The following is a 27,571-nucleotide window of genomic DNA, read 5'->3' as shown; positions in this document are numbered from 1 at the left end:
ACACATCCGGCTGATCCGGCAGTAACAATCGCAGAGGTGCTCCCTTTACCGCCTAGCCGAATAATCGGAACGTAGGGGTAAGCACAGGAGCCAGGCAACCCAGCTTGGCCAAAACTTAAGTCATATCGATGCATATAATGGTGAAATAAAAGGTACATGCGGAAGTGTAACACATGTGTTGGGCATGAAGCCCGTATAAATAAGCTTCTGTTAAAAGAAGCCCCCAGGTTTAATGAGTGTGAATAGCACGTCATTTGATGAGCCTTTAAAGGCTATAAGAGAAAGGAAGGGGAGAAGGAGAGAAATGTAAGACAGGCAGTATATAAAAAATGGACAGAGGAAGGAGACGAACACAGAGTCCAGCGCTAGGCATAGAATCTTCGGAGACGGGCTGCATTCCATGGGTTCGGCTCGAGTCGGTTATCCGATGCATCTCGCAGGCGGTATGCTCCACCAGTCAGGACTTGGTCAATTATGAAGGGACCTTCCCACTTGGGCTTGAGTTTGTCCTTTTTCTTGTCCAGCAGGTGTAGAACTAATTCGCCAACGTTGTAATTTTTGGCCCGTACTTCTCTGCTTTGGTATCTTCGAGCCTGCTGTTGATAGAATGCGGAACGGGCTTTTGCCACGTCACGCTCCTCCTCCAATGCGTCCAAACTGTCCTATCGATCGAGCTCGGCTTCTCTTTCTTCGTACATGCGCACTCGAGGTGAGTCATGAATTATGTCGCAAGGCAAAACTGCCTCTGTGCCGTACACCATAAAGAATGGTGTGTATCCGGTGGTGCGATTCGGCGTGGTCCGCAGCCCCCAGAGTACGGAGTCGAGTTCCTCTACCCAGTGCGTGTTAGATTCCTTGAGGGACCGCACTAATCTGGGTTTGATGCCGCTCATGATAAGACCATTTGCACGTTCGACCTGCCGTTAGTTTGTGGGTGATAGACGGAAGCATAATCGAGCTTGATGCCCATGTTTTTGCACCAGAGTTTTACCTCGTCGGCCGTAAAGTTCGTGCCGTTATCAGTGATGATGCTGTGGGGGACGCCGTAACGGTGTACAACCCCGGATATAAAGTCTATCACCGGTACGGATTTGGCCGTCTTAACAGGCTTGGCTTCTATCCATTTGGTGAACTTATCCACCATGACCAGTAAGTATTTTTGCTTGTGGGTTCCGCCTTTAAGGGGTCCAACCATGTCAAGCCCCCAGACCGCGAAGGGCCAAGTGATGGGGATAGTTTGGAGGGCGGTGGGTGGCATATGGCTTTGGTTTGCAAAGAGCTGGCAACCGACGCATCGTTGGACTAAGTCCTGGGCGTGTGCCCGGGCCGTCGGCCAATAAAAGCCTGTACGGAAGGCCTTGCTTACAAGGGACCAAACTGCAGCGTGATGACCACCGAGTCCGGCATGAATTTCAGCTAGGAGGCTCCGCCCTTCCTCTTCGGAGATGCACCTTTGAAGGACTCCGGTAGTGCTTTTCTTATAAAGCTCTCCCTCGTGGACTTTGTAGGCTTTGGATCGCCGCACTATGCAACGTGCCTCATTTTGGTCCTCGGGGAGTTCCTGCCTAGTAAGGTAGGCGAGGAATGGTTCTGTCCACGGGGCGATGACGGCCATTATTACGTGGGCTGAAGGTGTTATTTCATTGGCAGAGCCTCCGATTGTGTCAGAATGTTCGGTGTCGGGCAGTGCGGTTGGGTCTGGGCTGTTATTGTTCGGCTCCCCTTCCATACTACGGATGGCTTGAACAGCCTTTCTAAGAAGATGCTGGGGGGGACTACATCGCGTTTTGCGCCAATGCGTGCCAGGACATCTGCCGCCTGATTATTTTCCCGGGCTATATGGTGAAATTCAAGCCCTTCGAACTGTGCTGACATTTTTAGGACGGCGTTGCGGTAAGCTGCCATTTTTGGATCCTTGGCATCGAATTCTCCATTTATTTGGGATATTGCGAGGTTCGAGTCCCCGCGCACCTCTAGGCGTTGAATGCCCATGGATACTGCCATCCGGAGACCATGTAAAAGGGCCTCATATTCGGCTGCATTGTTGGAGTCTGTGTACATAATCTGGAGTACGTATTGAACTGTGTCTCCTGTGGGGGACGTCAAAACGACGCCAGCCCCTAGTCCGGCCAACATCTTGGAGCCGTCGAAATGCATGATCCAATTTGAATATGTGTCGTACTCTTTAGGGAGTTCGGCCTCCGTCCATTCTGCGACGAAGTCGGCCAAAACTTGCGACTTGATGGCTCGCCGTGGCTTATAAGTTATGTCGAACGGGAGGAGCTCAAAGGCCCATTTTGCAATCCGGCCCGTTGCGTCACGGTTGTTTATAATATCGTTAAGTGGTACTTCCGAGGCTACTGTTATTGAACACTCTTGAAAGTAGTGCCGTACCTTCCGGGATGCCATGAATGCCGCGTACGCTATCTTTTGATAATGCGGGTACCGTGATTTGCGTGGAGTGAGGACAGTGGACACATAATAGACCGGCTTTTGAAGGGGGAATTTGTATCCGTCCGTTTCTCGTTCGACGACGAGCACTGCGCTTACAACCTGATGTGTTGCTGCAATGTACAATAGCATTGGTTCGCCAATGTTTGGCGCGGCCAGGACTGGGTTTGTTGCCAATATGGCTTTTATTTCGTCGAGTCCGGTCGTGGCTGCATCCGTCCATTCAAAGCGTTCGGTGCGCCAAAGGAGGCGGTAAAGGGGTAGGGCCTTTTCTCCCAAGTGGGAGATAAAGCGGCTTAGAGCCGCCACGCATCCGGTTAACTTTTCTATTTGTTTGAGGTCCTTTGGGATATCCAGTTGCGACAGAGCTCGGATCTTGGCTGGATTTGCTTCAATTCCTCTACCGGATACAATGAAGCCCAAGAGCTTTCCGGCTGGAACACCGAAAACGCATTTTTCCGGGTTGAGCTTGATGTCGTATGTTTGGAGGTTATCAAATGTGAGCCTCAAGTCGTCTACTAGAGATTCAACATGTCTTGTTTTGACGACCACATCATCTACATATGCCTCCACTGTTTTGCCGATCTGGTTTGCCAGACATGTCTGAATCATGCGCTGATATGTTGCGCCGGCGTTTTTGAGCCCGAAGGGCATTGTGTTGAAGTAGAATGGGTCGTATGGTGTGATAAATGCCGTTGCGGCTTGGTCTGATTCTGCCTTCTTGATTTGATGGTAGCCGGAATATGCGTCGAGGAAACACAATGAATCGTGTCCTGCGGTAGCGTCGATAATTTGATCGATGTGGGGGAGGGGGAAGGGATCCTTTGGGCAAGCCTTGTTAAGGTCTTTAAAATCAACGCACAGGCGCCAGGATTTGTCCTTCTTTGGTACCATCACCAGGTTTGCTAGCCAGTCCGGATGTTTTATATCTCTCATGAATCCGGCCTCCAATAGCTTTGCTAGCTCCTCTCCCATGGCCTGTCTCTTAGGTTCGGAATAACGCCGAATAGCTTGTTTGACAGGTTTGAATCCTTTTAGGATATTTAAGTTGTGCTCGGCCAGCCTGCGTGGGATTCCTGGCATGTCTGAAGGGTGCCAGGCGAAAATTTCCCAGTTCTCTCGTAGGAACTCTCGCAGTGCGGCGTCTACATCAGGGTTTAACTGTGCCCTGATGGAAGCTGTTTTATTGGGGTCCGTTGGATAGACCTGGAATTTGACTATTTCGTCTGCCGGTTTAAAGGAGGTGGACTTGGATCTTTTGTCGAGTACCACATCGTCCCTATTCAACGTGGAGCGCAGCACAGTCAGTTCCTCAGCCGCTAGGGCTTCGGATAGTGCCTCGAGGGCCAGTGCGGCGGTCTTGTTTTCGGCGCAGAGTGCTATGTCCGGATCACTAGCGAGAGTGATGATCCTGTTAGGCCCGGGCATCTTGAGCTTCATGTACCCGTAATGGGGTATTGCTTGGAAGATTGTAAACGCTTCCCGCCCTAGCAGAGCGTGATAACCGCTGCTGAACGGAGCCACATGGAACGTGACCTCTTCGGACCTGTAATTATCCGGCGTGCTGAACACCACATCTAGTGTGATTTTTCTTGTATAGTGCGCTTCCCGACTGGGGATTATTCCTCTAAAGGTTGTGCTGCTTCGCTCATTGCGGTTCCAGTCTATTTCCATTTTTTGAAGGGTTTCCTCATAAATGAGGTTCAATCCGCTGCCGCCGTCCATGAGTACCTTGGTAAGACGAAAGTCGTCCACTATTGGACTGAGGACCAATGCGGCTGGTGCTCGGGCTGTTCGGAATTTAGGTTCATCACCAGCGTTAAAGGTAATAGCCGTGTCACTCCATGGGTTTATTGATGCTACTTGGTAGACTTCGGCAAGGCTGCGGAGTGTCCTTTTTCGCATATTATTTGATGCGAAAGTCTCGAAGACTGTTAATACCGTATTGGTGTCCCTGGGGTGGCTTTCTGTGGCCTCCGGAATTAGGAGATCTTCGCCAATTTTGGCCACCTGCCGGAGTATCCAACATGCTCTAAGGCTGTGAGTTGGTGTGGCGTCCTCTGGACTGTGAATTTTACAGGGTCCATTAAGCCATCCTTCCAGTACGGTTCCATGCCCTGTAGAGGGTTTTTGCTTTTTGGTGTTTGACTCGGGTGTCTGGCGATGATGCACCCTTTTATTTCGGGCTGGGTTTTGTATTCAGGGCCGATCGTCCCAAAATTTTATTTCGGTTTTCCAAGCGCTTTCCATCGCACAGTACTTTCATACAATGGACACCAAGTCAGCGAAGCGTGTAATATCACGACGACTTATGGCATTGAGGATTCCCTTGTCCGTGCAATTATTGCAGAAGATTGAGATTGCGTCTTCCTCGCGGCAGTCCCTTATCCTGTTCCTAACCAGGAGGAATCTGGCCCAATAATGATGTACTGTTTCTTCGAGCTCTTGCCTGATTTGGGATAGATCGCTTATGTTCGAGTGGGTGGGTGGAATTAAATCCGAAGCCTCACCCAATCTGAGGCTCAGAGGCCGAGGAATTTCCGAACTCGAAAATTTGGATTCCTGGATGTTGTCCAATGAATCCAGCCCGTCGCCTGACTCTAAGTTCAGGTCTTGAGTGATATCCTCCCCTCCGCGGGTATCCGGCTTGGAGGGATCGGGAATCCGGACGTAGCTAGTCCTTAAGATAGATGAAGGGTCGCCGCACTGTCCCTCTACCACGGCAACGTGATGGGTGACTTGGGGAGAGTTAATCTCTCTCAGATCGGGTTTAGGCCCAATCTGGTCGTAATCCGTAGCGACTCCCAGTGCGACGATGCGATCCAAGACCTCGTTTCTGGAGGAGAGCTCCATTGGATCTAACTTCTCGGCGAGTTCTGAGCTGACATGAAGATTGTTTTCGATGGCTTGAGAGGTCATCGTCGGCGCAGAAGCCGAACAGGCGGTCATAAGAAAACCACCTAGCCGGAGGGTTTGGCCGACAGCCAAAGCTCCCTTAGCAACGGTGCCGTCTTTAAAGACGGGGCGAGGCATCCTTCCTGATGGTGACGACATAGAGGAACTCTCAATGAAAGCACCAATGTCGGTGTCAAAACCGGCGGATCTCGGGTAGGGGGTCCCGAACTGTGCGTCTAGGCCAGATGGTAACAAGAGGCAAGGGACACGAAGTTTTACCCAGGTTCGGGCCCTCTTGATGGAGGTAAAACCCTACGTCCTGCTTGATTAATATTGATGATATGGGTAGTACAAGAGTAGATCTACCACGAGATCGGAGAGGCTAAACCCTAGAAGCTAGCCTATCGTATGATTGTTGTGTCCTACGGACTAAAACCCTCCGGTTTATATAGACACCGAAGAGGGTTAGGGTTACATAGAGTCGGTTACAATGGTAGGAGATCTACATATCCGTATCGCCAAGCTTGCCTTCTACGCCAAGGAAAGTCCCTTCCGGACACGGGACGAAGTCTTCAATCTTGTATCTTCATAGTCCAGGAGTCCGGCTGAAGGTATAGTCCGGCCATCCGGACACCCCCTACTCCAGGACTCCCTCAATGGGGTTGGGGTATGGATGAGGAGGGAGAGGAAGACGATAGGTGTGGCTTAAATAGCCTTAGTGCGACATGTTTTCTGATTTTTTTACTAGTTTCACCGGGTGGAAGTAATGAGCGAGCGGTGTTTGGTGGCATATCAGAGTGTGTGCACGCGCGTGGGATACCGAAGGCTGCCTCAATAGCCAAGTTGTGACGTTTCACCGTTGCACATGTCTGTGCCATTGGTCGGGAGTCAAGGGGTCACGCCTACTCGTTCTTCTGTGCGTGTGCCGCCCGTGCATGCATGCATCGTAGGCTGCTCACTCGCATGCATGGCAATGTAGCCTGCTAGCTAGGGCCTGGCTAGAGGAGCGTGGCAACGTTTAGTCCAAAGGTCCAACGGGTGGGTTTCTTTTACCAGAGCCCAACGGCTAGCCCACTCATCGCAGCGCAAGCAAATCATCACTGACGTAGCATTGCATGCCGATCCACACTGTTGAACGTGCAGTGATGCAGTGAATCCAGAGTTGAGGGGGGGGGGGTTATCCAGCGTTGTAAAATGCAGCCAATCACAAAGCCTCAGTGACGTAGCCCTAGCGCCTTATCCAGACCGTCCACTAACAAAGATCCAACAGCACAGAAGGGTGCGGGGTTTTAGATGGGGTTTGAGGGGTTTTGAGAGGGTTTGAGGGGTTGTGAGAGGGTTTTGAGGGCTAGGGTTGAGCATAGCTAATTAAAAATCATAAAAATATGCTTGCACCCATCATTGTTTTATGTGAGTGAGTTGCTAGGAAAAATAAGAACTTGGTCTATGGGTATTTTCATGAAAAACCCTTCACAAAACATAGCTATCATGAACGAGGTTACATGGGATTCAAGCTAGGGTTTAGGACTGAGCATGTCTTAGTTTATCCAAACAATCTCATATTGGATATGGACCCTATATTTGCACACTAGATGTCAAGTTTTGATTTTTGGCCCATTTAGAAAAGGTCAAAAAAAAATTGCGTAGGAATGGGGTATTTAGCCTAGCTTCGGAGCTCATTTGGAGCACAGTTTTCATGACTAGTGTTTCACATCAACAATAAGAGCTCGGATTGATCGCTTAACATGCATATGAGTAATATTTGAGAAATCATTGTAACATCAATACCACATACTAAACAATTTCAAATTTGAAGTTTGGCCAGAATTTAAATAGCATTACACAAATACCGTTTTACACAAATTGAGGAAAGTTTTTTATTCTACAACACACATCACCATTAGACAAGCTTGACAAAAAGAAGTTTTCACTTCTTCTTCTTACCACTCAATTTCTTCTTCTTACCACCTTTTGATCCTACCACACCTAGTTCACTCAAACTCTTGGTTTTCTTAACTGGACTAGCTGGGACAGCTTCAGTTGGCACCACAACATCTACATGGGGCTCAGTTTGCACAAAATCAACTCCAGTAGCTTCAATTGGTAATACAACTTGCAATATAGCCTTAGTTTGCGGAACATCTGCCGCAATAGCTAAAGTTTGCAGAACATCTGCCGCAACAGCTTCAGTTTGCACCACATTCTACGCCACATCATCATCCAAATGTTGCTCATGACGCATCACAAGATCAAAGATTGCCTCATTTTGCACCACAACATCATCCAAATCTTGATAATTTTGTATCACAACATCATCCAACTCTTACTCATTTTGCACCGCAGCAGCATCCAACTCTGGTTCATCACCAAAGCTTCTCTTTTTTCTACAGACACTGATTCTTGCCTTTTTGATTGCCCAGCAATCTTCAACAACAAGGGTTTGACCTCCACGCTTCCTCCTGGAAAACAAAGCTTGTAATTTGGCTAGTAATTAAAAACAACATCCAAATAAAAAACACAAACGTAAACATACTTTGCCCTTTCAAGAGTGTAACAACATTTTGGAGATCCTTTTCGGTACCCAAGTTCCTGGCACAACTTTCAACTATTTTTGGGACCTTTTTGGGACCTTTTTGGCTTTGCATCCTTCTTCCCCTTCCCCTGTTTACTACTCCCACCTTTCTCAAATCATGCCTTGAATCTACTCTCTTTTGGCCTGCCAGCCTTTCTTTTTGTTAGTGGATGACACATGGAAAATTCAATTTCCACTTCAGGCCACTGAGACTGATCTGTAAGTGCTGGAATCAGAGTTGCATATGCAGCCTTGAATCTTGCCACTAAGTAACATTCATGCAAATATGGGTGTATGTTTATCGGGTTGGGAGGCCAAGAAAAGTATGGCATGGTCACATGGTTTCCCGGTGTGTTGCCACTCGAGGCAAGTCATGAAAGTTAGTGTTAACAACATGTTTCCTTCCAGTATTGATATCTCTAACTTCAGCACCCCACAATGAAGATTTTTCAACAGACAAACGTGTAAGATTTCTGCTCCTGTTCACCACCTGTTGTACCACTTCAGGAAGCTTATCCCCTTGCAGACAATCATCAATCCTTATTCTCAATTCCCACATGCGCATGATCATGATCCTAGTTTTGTCAACCATGTCATGCACATGCAAGTTCTTTAACTTCTTTATCTCATTATTAAAACTTTCTGCCAAGTTAGTGTTGATATGATCACACTTGATGGCAGTGTTAAATCCTGACATGTACGACAATAAAGAATGATAGGTGTTCAACCATGGACCGAACTCACTGCATGCTACTTTTATCTTATGAAGATGATATGAATGTGTTCGTTTGGTGTAAGATCTTGATGCTGGCCACATTCTCGCAAATTCTTCCCCTCTGAATTTTTTGATCAAATTCATCCACATATGGCCGAACCACTCCCTCTGCTCACAATGAGGAAAAACATTCTTCACTGCATTTTCTAGCCCTTTACATGCATCTGTGTGTGCTGCCAAAGGTGACATTGTCCCTATGCATCTTCTCAACTGCATCATGAAACATGTCCATGAAACCTCTGTCTCTGACAAACCAATAGCAACAGGAAACATCCAATTATGTCCATCTAAAGCATTGCATGCTGCCAATTGACCATTCCATTTGCAGTCAAAAAAGATGGGTCTATGCTCAAATATGGACGACACCTTGCTTTGTAGCCATCTATGCAAGGCTTTAAAGCCATAAAGAACTTGGAGAAAAGAACTCTACCATCCTTTGTTACCTCAGTATCTATCTCCACAACACTTCAAGGTGACCTATTTTCCACCTCTGCTTTGAAGTTATAAAGCATCCTAAAATTATTTTCCCAATCACCATATAATTCTTTCATTGCCCTCTGTTTTGCTTTCCACACTGTGGTATACTTCATCTTAATGGGGTACTGCTTTTCCATGTCCACTTTAAGTTTCTTTGCTGTAGTGTTTGGTTTCTTGGCTAAAATTGGAGTGATCTTTTCTGCAATCCAAAGCTGTGATGTCATGGTTGATACTCTCTGTGAACTTGTGCAAGCTCATTATCATGTGCATCATCTACATCATCGGCAACATCTTTCATCAGCTGTCCATCCACATCTTCAAAAGCATCTATATTAGCATCATTAGACAAACTCGATTCATCCCTCTCTTCCTCATCTTGCTCATCTACTGGATCTACTGGAATACCAAAAAAATTGCCCATCTCAGTGTCAGTCATTAGTGCAATGACCAAATCAGTAGTGTCTTCTAATTGTACTGAATTCCAATCAACACAAACAACTCTTACAGCACCATCGCAACCCTCTTCTGCATCTTGATCAACCCCCTTTATTACTGTCACTTCACCCGTAAACATGGGCGTTATCTGTCTCTGTGAAGCCCATTCATCATCTACCATCTGCGAAGCCAACTTTGAGGGCACATATCCGACCTTAGAATCGGATTTCAAATCAACGAGCTCTGCATGAAAGGTAGTCTATTTACTTGCGCAGCCGTCTTGTCGGTCGATTTCATCAACCATCTCTTCACCATTCTCAATTCTCACATACTCACGCTTCCAATTATCAAACCGTAACAATGCTACCTCTTGCTCTGGAACCCAAAACATGCTCTCCCCAATTTCCTCCACGACATTTCTCATGTCCCTCTCTTCCATGCTCTGTATTTCCTGTGGATCAATCTCTGCAAATTCAACCACCCATTTCACAATTGTATCTCTTTCTATGTCTCGCACGCTACCATCACCTAGCTTCGCATTAGAAGGAAAGAATTCGACAGTGAATTCGAATGTCCTAGCACCATCGACCATGTTTGTCAATGGCAGGCAGTGTGAGCTAGCGGAAACTGACGAGGCACAAATCGCATAGGTTGGAAAGGACGCACATACCTAGTCGATGTTGTTGTCTCTGGCGGCTCCATCGCAGCCAGCCCCCCTCCCCAGCACCCAAATCTGGATCAAATCGACCAAAAAACAGAGGGAAACAGAGGCGATGCGGTGAGATCTAACTCGACAAGGAGGGGAACAGGATAAGTGTTCCGGATTCACTCACCACAGCTGTCGCCGTCGCCAAAACGGAAGCTCCGCCGCAGCTGTCATCGTGAAAAAAGCTCTGGCGCCGTCACCGGCTCACCGTCGAGAACGAAGAGGAGGGAGCAACGGGTCACGTCTCACTTAATTCATACAGGCACGTGGACACGTCTCTTCTAATGCACTGCCAAGTGGGGCCGTAACTAGATGCACTGTCAAGTGGGACCCACATGTCTTAAACATAACCTCACTCCCATTGACGACCATTTTAATCGCCCGAGTGGGTCTTGGCTATTTGAGCTTCTGAAACGTTGCACCAGAGCTATTTTCGACAACCACGTCGCACTCCTTCCTTTTCACCTCAAATGTGTCGCACATGAGCTATTGACCCCATGAGGCCAGGCCTTGGATCTTGCGCGTACCCAAAGCATCTCCGTTTGGATATTTGCTGCAGTGCATCCGCCGGCACTTACGCACTTGCATTAAATGGTTTGCGCAATGGACCGACCGGCCGCGGCGATATGGATCGTCAAGTGCACGGAGACACGAATAATGATGCACGCGTGCGTGCAGGCCCGATCGATCGGTCGATCGGCAAGCAATTCTGGTCCGTAGTGCCTGCGTGTTGTTTTTGTGTTGTCTCCATGCATGAGTCACGATCGATCCGAAAGCTCGGGAAGATGAACGAGGACTGGTCAAGTAGTACCCCCTAAATCTCCCGGACAACGAGACCCACACGATCCAATCGATCCTTCAGGACTCATCACTCACGCAACCGGGCGGCATGATTAACCGATCGATCGAGCTAATAATATTCGCGCCGGGCGGTTGCGTCGCCAGCGCAGCGATCACCACGCCGGCCCGATCGAGACGGCCACGCTGCTAGCAAAGCTAGCTGCTCGCGCAGCCCTGATCGAAAACGGCGGCGCACGCGACCAGTCCACATGGATCCCGGCGTAGTAGCTCTGTCACGGTGGCCGAGCTGCCAAAACGGCAAAGGAAGCTCTGTCTTTTCTTTCATTAAATAAACAAAGACAAGTTTCGTGATTAAACAAGAACAAGATCGCTGATTAGCCCTCCGATCCGACCCATACACACGCATAGTATAATTAAACAACACGCACAACGAATTCCTTTCGCTCGATGATTGGTTGCCAGGCGTCGATCGCCGCCGGCGACAGGCTAAAACCACATGCATGGACGATAATTGAAGCCGCATGCATGCAAGCAAAGCTCCCAAATAGTTAAAATAACGGGGAGATTCCATTCCATTCTCAGGCCTCATTCGGTTTGAAGGATTTTCGTAGGAAAAACATAGGAATAAGGATTCCAGAGAAAAATTTTCTATATATACATTCGGTTTGTAGGAAATGCGTGCAGGAATTTCGTAGGAATACTATTCATTTCTCGTGTTTTTGAAGGAAACTACACATCCACTCAAAGCTCATTTTACGCGTAGGAACAAGGCAAGTCAATTCCTTAGGATGGCAAGTGTCATCCTATCATATTCCTATACTACTTCTAATTCCTACGTTTTGATTTTCTTCAAACCGAATGAGCCCTCGGGGTAGCTCTTGGCCATTTTCTGCCTGACCTACCCGGCCGGTGCAGCCAGCCAGCCGTGACCACACCAGAGATCAGTGACTAGCCAGTTGATGCCAAGGAATGATTGTCGCTTGGGTTTGTCACACCGCATTTAACTCCCAGGTTGCTTCCTTCCGTGACGACCCCCCTCCTGCCACTGGACCCTAGCTGCAAGTTGGCCGTGTCGTGTTCTTGTGGACCTGTGGGCTGTGGCAATGCTCTACTGTTACTGCTACTGCTAGCTAAGCTACTGGCCGCGTTGCTTGCCGGGAGTGGGAGTATAAGCGTGAGGAGTTTACGCAACTTAGCTGGGAGAGAAATGAAGGGAAGCAAGCATATTCTAGAGATGCTATAGTATACCTTAGGGCATCTCCAGCCGTTGGCCTCTCAGGAAGGACAAAAAATCGCCCCATAGAGACGCACCGGCGCTAAACCGCGCACTGGAGGTGTGATGCCCCCCAGTCGCGGCCTCTCACGGGATTTTAAAAAAGTCAAATACGGCGCAAATACGACTCAAATTTAACGCAAACATCGGCGAGTTCGTTCAAATTTAAACATACTTTACAAAAAAAAGGGAAAAACTACCGCGGGCTACCCCCGCCGTCTCCCTCGCCGCCCGCCCACGCGGTTCTACATGCTGAGGAGGCGGTAGAACCGCGTGTAGTCACCGCCGTCGTCGTCGTCGTCGTCGCCCCCGTCGACGCCTCCGCCGTCCCTGCTGCATCCCTCCCCCGGTTGGCGCGGCGGGTTGGACGGTCCGGGGGCGTCGTCGTCGTCGTCGCTGAGGACCACGACGCTGTGCTCGTCCTCGCGCCCACGCTTGCGGGCGGCGATCTCCTCCAGGGCCCGGCGCTGCCGGACCATCTCGTCGCGGAGGTGGTCGTCCCGCGCCCACCGCAGGGTGTCCTCGTCGGAGAAGCCATGCCGGGCTATCTCCTCGTACTCCACGGGGAAGCCGGGCTCCGGCTTGGACTCGACGAGGACGAAGCGGCCGGTGGGGGAGGTGTTGTCACCGATGCGGAGCCGAAGCTGCGGGTGCGCGCGCTGACTGGCGCGCTCTAGGGCTCCGGCTTGACGGGGCGGAGGTGGAGGCAGGGGGAGCCGCCGGACGAGGAGGAGGACCCCTCGGTCTCCATGCGCCTCGGGGTCTAGGAGCTTCCCCGGCGGCGTGTGAAGGACGGAGGAGCGGGGTACTCGAGGCGCGGCATGTTGCCGCCCTCGATGTACTCGAGGACGGCCTCCAACGTGCGCCCGGACACGCCCCACCACCGACGCCGGCCGACGGCGTTGAGCCTGCCGGAGGGCTTGACGCCGTTGGTGGCCTCGAGCTGTCGGAGGGCTCAGCGCGTCTTATATAGGCCGAGGCGCCGCCCGTGCGCGAGCCGCCGTGAGTACGCGTGGCGGGCGAGGGAGGGCGAGGGACGCGCGTCATCCGGTCTTCACTGCGTTGCCCGTGAGGCATCAATGGCGCAGGCTGACCGGCGCGGCAGCGCGGCAGCTTTGTCATTGATTCGCCGCGAGAAATGAGGCGATAAGGACGACGAAGGGCCGAGAAGAGGGTAGAGTCGCTGACACGGCAGGCCCGCGGCTCTTTCGCGCCAAAACAGTTCGCCCCGGCGCCCCCGGGCGCCCCCCAGCGCGCCGGGTTCGGCCTGGGTCCGCCGGCGCTGTTTTCGGGCCAAGCCGGCGAAAATCGGGCTCCTGGGACGCGATTGAGCCGATTTTTCGGCGCCGGCGCAAGAAAAATATCTGAAAATGCCTTCCTGGAAACGCGGCTGGAGATGCCCTTACTATACAAGTCTAGAACTTGGGCGGCATGAATAAGCTTGACGACCAGTCGTTCCTGGACGAGCTATGTCCGTGCGGCGGAAGGAGGCGCCGGCGCCTGCTCCGGCTCCGTGGCAGGCGTACCCGGGCAGCGGCATAATGACGACGAGCGACCTCCTCTTCTACGGCGGCGAGGGCACCGCCGAGGCGAGCAGCGGCATGGACTTTGCCTGCCCGTTTCAGCACCCCATGGCGCCACCGCACCGGCCGCATGAGGAGTTCAACTTCGACTGCCTCAGCGAAGTGTGCAACCCTTACAGGAGCTGCGTCGGCATCGTCCCTGGGCCTGGGGCCGGCCAGGCGCTCGCTCAGGATCCACTGCACGACGCCATGGCGGAGGACGACCCGAGCGGCGGCAACCTGCATCGCGGTGGTGGGGCGCCGTCGTCACCGCTGCCGTTCGTGTTCGGAGCAGGAGGCGCCGGGGAGAGCTCGGAGATGACCAGGGGCGTCTTCTCCGGCGCCCACCCTAGAAGCAAGCTCAACGGCGGCACTAAGTCCAAGAACCTCATGGCGGAAAGGCGGCGCCGGAAGCGTCTCAACGACCGCCTCTCCATGCTCCGCTCCATCGTGCCCAAGGTTACCAAGGTGTGTGTGGCAACTCGCATTTGTCCTGTGACCTAATTAAGTAACCTAGCTAGTGATTTCTTAATTCCTATCAAGTATCAGCTTTCAATTTGAGTCGTGGACCTTAGTTAACATCTTTAGATCGAATCAATCGATCAATATGTAGATGGATAGGACCTCGATCCTCGGGGACACCATAGACTACGTGAATGAGCTAACCGAGAGGATCAAAACCATCGAGGAGGAGATCGGCGTTACGCCAGAGGAGCTGAACCTGCTGAATACCAGGAAAAATGTCTTCATCGGTAGCAGCGAGGAGATGCCGATGAGGAATTCCACAAAGGTACACACTTCGCTTAAGCAGCTGATCAATTTAAAGGATCCAGACATCAAATCTGAACTGATTGTTATCCATACAGTTTGTCATCGAGAAGCAGGGCGACGGCGAAACCAGAATCGACCTCTGCTGCGCCACAAGCCCCGGCGTGCTGATCTCGACGGTGAGTGCGCTGGACGTGCTGGGGCTGGAGATCGAGCAGTGCGTCGTCAGCTGCTTCGGCGACTTCGCCATGCAGGCATCCTGCTCACAAGTAAGGAATTATCATGTGTCTTTTTTTCGAGGAGCAAAATTTTCCATTAATTTCTTGGCCGAGTGTACATGTTCTCTGCACTATTAAAATTCGATCGTCGATGCATGGTGTCTGTGGTGTATATAGGAGGAAGGGAGGAGCCGAGTGACAAGCACCGACGAGATCAAGCAGGCATTGTTCACGAGTGCAGGCTATGGAGGAAGGTGTCTCTAGATCGAGCACATCAATTCATCAAAGCATGCAGAAGAAGCTATTTGTAATTGTAACTTTGTAATCGTCTTTGTGTTCTATGTTTGCATATATTTGATTGATTTGTTTTGAAAAATATCTGCATGAATTAATGTAGTATAGTTTTTATGTTAAATGTTTTGAATGGCAGTACTATCTAAAGTTCAGCTGTTTGTGACCAGATTGTAATAGTTGGGTGTGTGTCCGTGAGTGTAATGCGTGCATGTATGTATCAATGTATGGAGTGGTGTATTATATTGGGATTTGGCCGACATGAAAAGATACCAATCTGTTGTTGTATTTGGTTGGGCACTGTTACAGATTTTTGTTTCTTGTGTATGTTTAGCTGTTTCCTGACAACAAGTGTTCATCAAGTTTTGTCATGGGCTATACGAACAGTGGTCAAGGATTGGGTACCCATATCGGCACATATGAACAAGCCCTGACGAGTACCTCTCGTACTGTACACACAGTGGTCCGTTGATTCCTTCCATGTTTGGAGAATTGTGTGACCGTGCTGTGTGCATTTTACACCACTAATAACATTCGGACTTGCACATATATTGGATTGAGATCGTTATTTTATGGTCTTATCCAAAGCGATACAAACTGGAGACAAACATCCACGAGGATGCAAACTCTCAACTGAAAAATCGATGAGTGAAATTGAATTTCATGTTAAACCAATAACATTTATAGATACTCCCTAGTAACTTCTTGGTATTGATACTTCCCACTGCAGCTCTGAGTTCATTCTTCTGACCCAGAGGACAAAATGCATGCTACTCGAGCACCCGTTTTTACGTGTAATCACCTAGCACAATTATAACAAGCAATAATCTGACTATAGTGATAAAGTAAAACATGTATAACAGATAGAACATGAAGATGTATTGGCGCAGAGAATGGTCTGTCGTGCATCCTACGTAGACGTTGATGAAAGAAGTATTAGCCCGATCTAGATCTCTTGGTGTGGCCCCCCTATGTATATCACATCTACATTTGCAAAGGATGGCATGCTAATTTTCAAATCAAATACTCATTAATTGTGGTGACATATCATAATATGCCTGCATTCCATTAAACATAACATGAGTGGCATGAAGCATAGATGTCACATGTCTTGTGTCATTAGAACCAAACAGATAGTTGAATCCTTGCAAGCCCTGCATTAAGCACCATGTGTACATACGCTAACAAGTAATCCCTCCGTCCGGGCTTATGAGGCCCCTCATATTTTGGGTCCAACTTTGACCATCTATTTGACTAAAATATTGTAAAGAATATAATATAGAAACTATACTGATGGATTTCTGTTTCATAGAGGTTTTCTAGGTATAATTATTATGAAATATAATTTGCATTTTATAAGTTCAAATTCATGGTCAAACTTTGGTGCAAAATAAAAGGGGGCCTAATAAACCGGACGGAGGTACTAAACATTGCTTGATGTCTACACACATGGATCCACCAAGCTTTGGTAATAACATACTTGTAAGAACCAACTGACCACGAAATCAATACTTCTTGATTGTCAACACGTCAAAGAAAACGATCAGGCTCCTATGATAGACATCGACATGCATCATGCAGCATCTCACCATAGCATAAGTAGCAGACACTGTGACCAAATAAGTGGTAGCATAGCAAGATAATATCAATAAAGAGGGTTGGCACCAATCACGGCAATAGTTGGAACCAAAATGTTCCTCTCGCAAATATTTATTACATTGGAATAATCGCATTCTGCCAATCTTTTGGGAAGGGGATGCGGTTTTTCATGAACAATGATACACCTATGGAGGGGTTTGCTACGAAAAACTATGCGGTTATGTGGTGAGATTAGAGCGAAAATAGATGTGGGGACGACTATGAAATTCAGGAGCGGGAAGAGGGGTTTAACAAGGTAAGGATACCTATTACAGGATTTTTGGTTTTTGATTAGTCCCAAAAGTATTTTGGGACTTTAAGACCTTTTGGTGATGCATAGATAAGTCTAATTTCCAAAAGTTGTAATTTCTTTTGACATCCCTATTATTAGGGGACGATTAAATATGCTCTCAAATAGCATAATTTGTAGGTATATGTTAATTACCGAAAAAGGCTTTGGCCCCGCTTTATAAATAAAGCAAATCGCCAAGAGCACACATACAAGCACTAGTCCAGAACACACACACCCAAGTCCCACGACAAAGTATAAAAGTTCTGCTGATGGCGCAGCTCAACAAGCCCTAAAAAGAAAACAAAAGGGGCGCCAGAACGGTGACTATCGAGGGGAACCTAATCAGGCTCCGGCGGAGGAGGGGTCGGAGGCGGCGACAGACGAATGGCCATCGAGCGAAGGTCGGCGATGAAGGCGGTGATGGCGTCCCGGTCGGCGGGGCGGCTAAGCGACTGCCAGAGCTGCAAGAAACCAGACAAGTTGAATAGAGCGTCAGTGACCCGTCGAAGAGGCAAGCGTTGAATCACAAGCTTATTGAGGATCGTCCAGAGGGTCCACGCTAGTGCCCCAATCTAAAGCCACCTAATGTGGCGAGTAGGCAAGGGGGAGATCCGGAGTTCGGCGAATAGGTCGGGGAAGTTGGTATGGCACCAATTGCCTCCAACCACCTCCCTAAAGCAGCTCCAAAGAAATTGAGCAGATATGCAGGTGAAGAAGATGTGATTCGAGTCTTCGGGGACACCGCAGAGCGGGCAAAAGCCTGTCCCTGGACCATTGCGCTTGCGGACCTCCACCCCAGATGGAACCCGTCCTCGAATCCATTGCAACATGAAGATCCGGATCTTCTGAGGCAGACGGATGGGCCACACTGCCAGGAGGGGGGAGGGGCGATGGAGGGAGCAATGGCTTGGTAGAGGGATTTGGTGGAGAATTGGCCGGAGGGCTCAAGACACCACCTAACCAAGTCCGGACCCGAGTCTACAACCGGTTCGTGCAAGGCGACACAGTCCAGCAACTCACGCCAGTTGGCGGATTCCGGGGGGCCGAACGGCCTCCAGAAGGTGAGGCGCCCTAAGTCAATAAGGTCCCTCTCAACAGAAATGGTTGGTTCAACCGCGATGGAGAAGAGGTCTGGGAAATGAGCCGCGAAGGGGGAATCACCATCCCAACGGTCGAACCAGAACAGAGTCGCCGAGCCTAACCCAACCGAAATGGAGGTCCCAATGCGGAGGACCGGAAGAAGCTGGATTATCGACTGCCAGAACTGGAAACCACCTGAGCGCTGACAGAAAGCGAGCGGTTGTCCTCGTAGGTACTTGTTCTGGATTATATCTAACCATAGGCCGCCGAGCCCTTGCGAAATGCGCCAAAGCCATCGGGATAGGAGGGCAATGTTCATGCGCTTAGAGCACATGATACCTAGTCCTCCTTGGTCCCGAGGCTTGCATATGTCAGGCCAAGCGGGACTGGACTTTGGCGATCTCATGATGCAGGGTTTCGTGAAGGCTGTAGAAGCTCATGAGGAATAAGAGGAGGCTAGAGAGGGCGGAGTTGATGAGGATCGTCCGGGCCGCCTTCGAAAGCCACCTACCCTGCCAGGTGTAACACCCCGGTGTAATGTTGCTACAGTAACCCCTGGGGTTAAGTTAATCATTTTGCTAAACAAGTGTTTGATCATCCTTGGTTCTCTTTCATTTCAAATTCCAGTTGAATTCAATTTCTAATTCTGAGTGAAATTCAAAATTGCTCAAACATGGAAACTAAAATGTTCATCATGTGCCAAATAATCCACAACTAATATTGGTGGTGAACCAACATTTTTGCAAAGGGATTAAGTGGCCTAAGCTGCTTAAAACAGTGACCTAAGCAATATATTAAATGCCTTTTTATTTTATAAAATTGGCAAACTTTTTCAAAAAGGTCTCACAATATTTTGTGGCAGTGCACTTTAATTCATTGGAATTGTTTTGGCCATTGGCATATTTTTTGCAAAGTCAATTGTAGCTAAAATAAAAGAACGGCGCTATGCGTCGGTCGGCGTACGCGTTATAATGATCCGCCGGTTGGACAACCGTTGAATCGGAGCGCTAATAGCCGTTCGATGTAACCACCTCGCGCCGGTTGACCCCTCTTTAATTCTCGCAACAACGGCTCTTTTCAGAAACAGACTTCCCTGTCCACCGTCCTCGACAGAGCTGCGCCCAACGCTGCGCCACCCCCAACCACCGCAAAAAAACAGCTGCCGCCGGCGGGCGGGGGCATGTAATCCTTGTTCCTTTTGTTGTATTCCTGCAACAAGACCATTGTTGCAAAATTTGCAAGAACATCTCCGGCCGGCCTCATCCCTAGATTCTTGCAACAAAATCCATGTTGCAAAAATTGCAACAACATCTTCGGTCGCATCTATGCATTCCTGCAATAAGATAATTGTTGCAAAAAGAAAAGCTTCTATGTATTTCTGCAACAAGAACCTTTTCAAAAATTACAGCATCAAGGACCTCTTCTCATGTATTCCTGCAACAAAAATCATGTTGCAAGAAATGTTGCTGTTAAGCTCGAGGAGGCAACAGCCATGGACGTTGGAGCTCCTCCAGGACGGTAGCGACATGGAATGCAGGCGACGCCGAACACGGATCTTGCGGGGGTGTACCTCGCAGAGGTGGGCATGCATCACTAGCCACAGCAAGATCTTGCATGCAGAAGTGGCCTCCCTCTTGCAGCAGCGGCTAGCTTGCTCGCCGAAGACGGGAGAGATAAAGAACTGGATTGGGTTCGGGGGGAGTTGTGTAGAAGGGATAAGAAACAAGTGGTTGTGAAGACTCCCGTTTGGATATGATTGTAGGTAGGGCGGTGCACCGGTGGGATTAGAGTAGCATAATGCATAGATAAAAAGCAAATCCAATGGCTGTGCGACCAGCGGAACAAATCGTGTGATCCGCCGGTTGGTATAGAGAGTTTTCCAAAACAAAATGCAAAAGCTGCAAAAAAAAGGGGAAAATCAAAACGAAAAAGAAAAAGGAAAAGTCTCCCCTGCCCCGTGGGGCCAAGCCCACCTGGGCCGGCCCACTCGTCCTCCCCGGTCAACCCCCACCTCTCTCTGTTCGTCCGACCGGGCGCGTCACGCTCGTCCCCGCTGGACCGGGCGCACCGCCCCGTACTCCACGACGCCGGCAAGGGGATAAGGCCTCGACGCCTCGCTTCCCTCCTCTCCTATCTCTCCCACTTCCCCCTGCCTCCCCACTCTTCCACTCCCCTCTCTCCCTCGCTCCCGCTCGCCCTTTCTCCCCACTGCCCGAGCGCACCTGTCGCCGTCCTCCGTCGTCACCGTGGCCACCGTTGTCCCCGTTCCTCTCGGACGAGTCCCCGAGCGCCGTCGTGCCCCGCGGCGTCTCCCTCAACCACCAGACCAAGCCAGGAGCCCCCACAACGAGCGCGGCGACCTCTTCTTCCTCCTTCGATCCGACGAGCGCCGGCGTCGAATTCGGCCACCTCGCGCCTCCCCCGAGCCCACTGATGCACATCTGAGGCTCACTGTGAGCTACACTCCTCCCCCCTCTCTTTTGCTCTTGTACGCGCCCGGAGCGGCTGGACCCGCCATGGCCGAGCCGAGCTCCGCCGTTGAGCTCATTATCATCGCCCTGATGCTCCTCGCGCCGCGCTAACACCACCACGGAGCTCCTGGAGCTCCTAGCTGCTAAACGTGCCCATCCGCCACCCTTGTCGTGCCCTGGACGCTCGAATCCATCGATGTCCGAACTCCGGTGCCGCTCCGGTCAGTGCTGCCATGGCTCTAGGCTATCCCAGCACGCGGGACCGCGAGCGTTAGATGCGAGCGGCTCCCCTCGTTCGAACGCGCGTCACAGCGCTCGTTTTAACCTTCCCGTAGGCTTTTCTTGACGCGCTCCCGAACGCCACCACCGCCTCCACTCGTCACCGGCGCCGTTTCCAGCAACTCCGCCTCCGGCCGGCCTCACCACGCGACGCGGCGGGCTCTCCCCGTTCGAACGCGCCCGCCCACGCCCGTGTTGGCCCCCTGTAGGCGAATCCCGGCCGTCTCCGGCGATGTGCTACCGTGGGAGAGGTCGGCGGAGCCTTCTCCGGCGCCCTGCCGACGTGGCCGGTTAGGGCCACTCCCCTGGTCACTGCCCCGTGGGCCCCCTGGACCCAGTTGACCATGTTGACCGTGGTCAACTATGCAGACTGGGCACTCAGAGCCACTGACACGCGGGCCCCATCGCATATTTTGTTAAATAAACGTTTTTAAGTAAAAATAATTAGTTAAGCTAATTAGTCACTAACACGTGGGGTCCAGCTGCTAATTAACCATGTTTAATTAAAATAACCCACTGTTAGCCCTCTATGTATGACATGTGGGACCCACTAGTCAGTTTGACCTGGTTAGCCGCCCTGCTGACTGCTGATGTCACTATGACGTCATGCTGATGCAATAAACCTTTTTGTTAATTTATTTAATTCCAAAAAATATTTAAAACTTTGGAAATTCATAGAAATTAAATCGTAGCTCGGATAAAAAAACTTTATACATGGAAGTTGCTCAGAAAAATCCGACGAATCCGAATATGCGGTCCGTTCATCTGTCACATGCCCCTAGCATGCTGAACGTGGAACATTCCCCTCCGGTCATCTGTTTGACATAGGTCCGGAACCGGGAAAACTTTCCCGGTTGTTTTCCCGCTTTACCTTTATCGTGTAGCCATACGTTAGGTCACACCCCGGCACAACATATTGCCATGTTATGCTTTGTGATGCTTTGTTTGCTTTATATTTATTGTTTCTTCCCCCTCTTCTCTCCGGTAGACCCCGAGACCGATGCTGCCCCTGTGATCGACTACGTTGACGACGACACTTCTTCCTTTTCAGCAGAGCTTCCAGGCAAGCAAACCCCCCTTGAGCATTCTGATATCGCCCATTTCTTTCTCTCTCATGGTTGCATTAGAACTGCTACTCCTTTATGTATGACCCTACTCTGATGCATAGCCTGTTTTTGTTACCTGCTTTCATACCTTACCTGCTTCTTCTAAACTGCTTAGTATAGGTTGGTTAGAGATCCATCAGTGACCCCCACCTTGTCCCAGTTGCCCCGCTTTATGTTCGATGACCCGATCAACGTGATCAACGTCCAGGCCCCGACACCGCACATCACCCCCACTAGTTGTACGACTCCGCAGAGTTACCATTGAGTGCCGAGGGTGGAACCTCATACATCACTCCTGATGAGATCGCTGTAGTGTAGCTATTCGGTCGTGGTCATCGATGGTGATTTCCTCATTAACCACTTTCGATACAGCTCTGTCGTGCAACCCCTCAAGTGTGAATCTCGAGGCTGGATCCCTTACGTTCACCTTGATGATTACATCGAGTGGAATTCACCGGGGGTGATTCCTTAGGTTTCCCCCTTGATGTTTGGACACACGAATACGTGGACTTCACAACTGTTACTTCGAAAGGCGGGTCGACCTTGAGGGTTACCCGCGAGTGATGTGGAGACGGGTTGACCTGGAGGGTACCCGAGAGTTGAACACGAGGCATGGCCGGGCATTCTTAGCCCTTGCCGCAAGTACTCGAGACGGGGCGACGGGGTCACATCTTTCGTGAGTCTCTGCTCATGACCGCACTACCAACACACTAACGGTTTGGATATTTGATCCGAGGGGCCTCTGGCCTGATAGCACTAACCATCACGTGGGCATAGTATGGGCGTTCTGCGTCATATGCATCAGTCGAAGCTTAATAGACGTCAGCGACTGAGTGGCGCGCACCGGGTTGGACTGCGTAAGCTCTTACCTTGTTTAAGGAGGTAGCTAGGTCTGCTCACCGGCCGCGTACGCAACGTGCAGAAGTTCCCGGGAAGATGGCCCATGACCCCTGGGGGCATAGGCTTAGTCCAGCGTGCTGACCTCTCTATTAAGCCTAGGTTGGGTTGCGGCGTATTGTTTGGCGGAGGCCGGGCATGACCCAGGAAAGTGTGTCCGGCTGGAGTTAATCGACCGTGGTGGGTAACTTGGTGCACCCCTACAGGGAAGAAAACATCTATCGATAGCCTGTCCTACGGTAACGGACACTTGGAGTTGTATCCCGATCGATACAACTAGGACTGCATACTTGAGGTGATAACTGGATAGTATGGCTCTGGGATTGCTTTCTCGCAGCGAGTCAAGAAAGGATCTGTGGCCGAGGTTGATAAAACTGTTGGGGAATGTAGCATAAATTCAAAATTTTCCTACGTGACACCAAGATCTATCTATGGAGTCATCTAGCAACGAGGGAGGAGTGGATCTACATACCCTTGTAGATCGCGCGCGGAAGCGTTCAAGAGAACGGGGTTGATGGAGTCGTACTCGTCGTGATCCAAATCACCGATGATCCTACCGCCGAACGGACGGCACCTCCGTGTTCAACACACGTACGGAGCAGCGACGTCTCCTCTTTCTTGATCCAGCAAGGGGGGAGGAGAGGTTGATGGAGATCCAGCAGCACGACGGCGTGGTGGTGGAAGTAGCGGGATTCCAATAGGGCTTCGCCAAGCGCTGCGGGAGGAGGGAGATGTGTCATGGGAGGGAGAGGGAGGCGCCAGGGCTTAGGTGCGGCTGCCCTCCCTTCCCCCCACTATATATAGGGCCAAGGGAGAGGGGGGAGGCGCAGCCTTGGCCCTTCCTCCAAGGAAGGGTGCGGCCAGGGAGGAGTCCATCCTCCCCAAGGCACCTAGGAGGTGCCTTCCCCCTTTAGGACTCTTTCTTTCCCTTATCTCTTGGCGCATGGGCCTCTTGGGGCTGGTGCCCTTGGCCCATATAGGCCAAGGCGCACACCCCTACAGCCATGTGGCCCCCGGGGGCAGGTGGACCCCCTTGGTGGACCCCCGGACCCCTTTCGGCACTCCCGGTACAATACCGATAATTTGCGAAACTTTTCCGGCGACCAAAACAAGACTTCCCATATATAAATCTTTACCTCCGGACCATTCCGGAATTCCTCGTGACGTCCGGGATCTCATCCGGGACTCCGAACAACTTTCGGGTTACCGCATACTAATATCTCTATAACCCTAGCGTCACCGATCCTTAAGTGTGTAGACCCTACAGGTTCGGGAACCATGCAGACATGACCGAGATAACTCTCTGGTCAATAACCAACAGCGGGATCTGGATACCCATGTTGGCTCCCACATGCTCCACGATGATCTCATCGGATGAACCACGATGTCAAGGACTTAATCAATCCTGTATACAATTCCCTTTGTCTATCGGTACGATACTTGCCCGAGATTCGATCGTCGGTATCCCGATACCTTGTTCAATCTCGTTACCGGCAAGTCTCTTTACTCGTTTCGTAACACATCATCCCGTGATCAACTCCTTGATCACATTGTGCACATTATGATGATGTCCTACCGAGTGGGCCCAGAGATACCTCTCCGTTTACATAGAGTGACAAATCCCAGTCTCGATTCGTGCCAACCCAACAGACACTTTCGGAGATACCTGTAGTGTACCTTTATAGCCACCCAGTTACGCTGTGACGTTTGGCACACCCAAAGCACTCCTACGGTATCCGGGAGTTGCACAATCTCATGGTCTAAGGAAATGATACTTGACATTAGAAAAGCTTTAGCATACGAACTACATGATCTTGTGCTAGGCTTAGGATTGGGTCTTTGTCCATCACATCATTCTCCTAATGATGTGATCCCGTTATCAATGACATCCAATGTCCATGGTCAGGAAACCGTAACCATCTATTGATCAACGAGCTAGTCAACTAGAGGCTTACTAGGGACATGGTGTTGTCTATGTATCCACACATGTATCTGAGTTTCCTATCAATACAATTATAGCATGGATAATAAACGATTATCATGAACAAGGAAATATAATAATAACTAATTTATTATTGCCTCTAGGGCATATTTCCAACAGTCTCCCACTTGCACTAGAGTCAATAATCCAGTTCACATCGATATGTGATTAACACTCAAGGTCGCATCCCCATGTGACTAACACCCAAAGAGTTTACTAGAGTCAATAATCTAGTTCACATTACCATGTGATTAACACTTGATGAGTTCTGGGTTTGAACATGTTATGCTTGTGAGAGATGTTATAGTCAATGGATCTGAACCTTTTAGATCCGTGTGTGCTTTACAAATCTCTATGTCATCTCCTAGATGCAGCTACCACGTTCTATTTGGAGCTATTCCAAACAACTATTCTACTATACGAATCCAGTTTACTACTCAGAATAATCTGGATTAGTGTCAAAGTTTGCATCGGTGTAACCCTTTACGACGAACTCTTTTACGACCTCCATAATCGAGAAAATTCCTTAGTCCACTAGTTACTAAGGATAACTTTGACCGCTGTCCTGTGATCCATTCTTGGATCACTCTTGTACCCCTTGACTGACTCATGGCAAGGCACACTTCAGGTGCGGTACACAACATAGCATATTGTAGAGAGCCTATGATAAAAGCATAGGGGACGACCTTCGTCCTTCCTCTTTCTTCTGCCGTGGTCGAGCTTTAAGTCTTAACTTCATACCTTACAACTCAGGCAATAACTCCTTCTTTGACTAGTCCATCTTGAACACCTTCAAGATCATGTCAAGGTATGTGCTCATTTGAAAGTACTATTAAGAATTTTGATCTATCCTTATAGATCTTGATGCTCAATGTTCAAGTAGCTTAATCCAAGCTTTCCATTGAAAAATACTTTCAAATAACCCTATATGCTTTCCAGAAATTCTACATCATTTTTGATCAACAATATGTCAACATATACTTATCAGAAATTCTATAGTGCTCCCACTCACTTCTTTGGAAATACAAGTTTCTCATAAACTTTGTATACACCCAAAACTTTGATCATCTTATCAAAGCGTACATTCCAACTCCGAGATGCTTACTCCAGTCCTTAGAAGGATTGCTGGAGCTTTGCATACTTATTAGCATCTTTCAGGATTGACAAAACCTTCCGGTTGTATCACATACAACCTTTCCTCAAGAAAATCGTCGAGGAAACAATGTATTGACATCCTATCTGCAAGATTTCATAAATAATGCAGTAATCGCTAATATAATTCCAACAGACTCTTAGCATCGTTACGAGTGAGAAAGTCTCATCGTAGTAAACTTCTTGAACTTGTCGGAAAACATCTTAACGACAAGTCGAGCTTTCTTAATGGTGATACTTACCATCATTGTTCGTCTTCCTTTTAAAATCCATATGTACCTAACAGCCTTACGACCATCAAGTAGTTCTTCCAAAGTCTACACTTTGTTTTCATATATGGATCCTCTCTCGGATTATATGGCCTCGAGCCATTTTTGGAATCCAGGCCCACCATCGCTTCTCCATAGCTCGTAGGTTCATTGTTGTCTAGCAACATGACTTCCAAGACAGGATTACGTACCACTCTGAAGTAGTACGCATCCTTGTCATCCTACGAGGCTTTGGAGTGACTTGATCCGAAGTCTCATGATCAATATCATAAGCTTCCACTTCAATTGGTGTAGGTGCCACAGGAACAACTCCTGTGCCCTGCCACACACTAGTTGAAGAGACTCTTCAATAACCTCATCAAGTCTCCACCATCCTCCCACTCAATTCTTTCGAGAGAAACTTTTCCTCGAGAAAGGACCCGATTCTAGAAACAATCCCTTATTGCTTTCGGTTCTGAGACAGGAGGTATACCCAACTGTTTTGGGTGTCCTATGAAGATGCATTTATCCGCTTTGGGTTCGAGCTTATCAGCCTGAAACTTTTTCGCATAAGCGTCGCAGCCCCAAACTTTTAAGAAATGATAGCTTAGGTTTCTCTAAACCATAGTTCATACGGTGTCATCTCATCGGAATTACGTGGTGCCCTATTTAAAGTGAATGTGGTTGTCTCTAATGCTCTAATGCCTAACCCATAAACTATCGTGGTAATTCGATAAGAGACATCATGGTATGCATCATATCCAATAGGGTGCAGTTATGATGTTCGGACACACCATCACACTATGGTGTTCCAGGCTGTATTAGTTGTGAAACAATTTCCACAATGGTCTTAATTCTATGCCAAACTCGTAATTCAGATATTCATCTCTATGATCATATCATAGATATTTTATCCTCTTGTCACGACGATCTTTCAACTTCACCCTGAAATTACTTGAACCTTTCAATAATTCAGACTCGTGATTCATCAAGTAAATATACTCAACATCTACTCAAATCATCTGTGAAGTAAGAACATAACGATATCCACTACATGCCTCAGCACTCATTGGACTGCACACATCAAAATGTATTACTTCCAACAAGTTGCTTTCTAGTTCCATTTTACTGAAAACGAGGCTTTCAGTCATCTTGCCCATGTGGTATGATCTGCATGTCTCAAGTGATTCAAAATCAAGTGAG

The 27,571-nt window shown here is 49.2% G+C and overlaps 1 pseudogene; it reads left to right on the top strand.

The window, feature by feature from the left end:
* Nucleotides 1-13,816: 13,816 nt before the first annotated feature.
* On the top strand, nucleotides 13,817-15,512 carry LOC125511362 (annotated as a pseudogene).
* The last annotated feature ends 12,059 nt before the right edge of the window (nucleotides 15,513-27,571 follow it).

This window comes from Triticum urartu, chromosome 5 (assembly GCF_003073215.2).
Source record: "Triticum urartu cultivar G1812 chromosome 5, Tu2.1, whole genome shotgun sequence".
NCBI lineage: Eukaryota > Viridiplantae > Streptophyta > Magnoliopsida > Poales > Poaceae > Triticum > Triticum urartu.
Note: the sequence above shows the minus strand (reverse complement) of the source record. Positions and strands in the feature narration are given on the sequence as shown.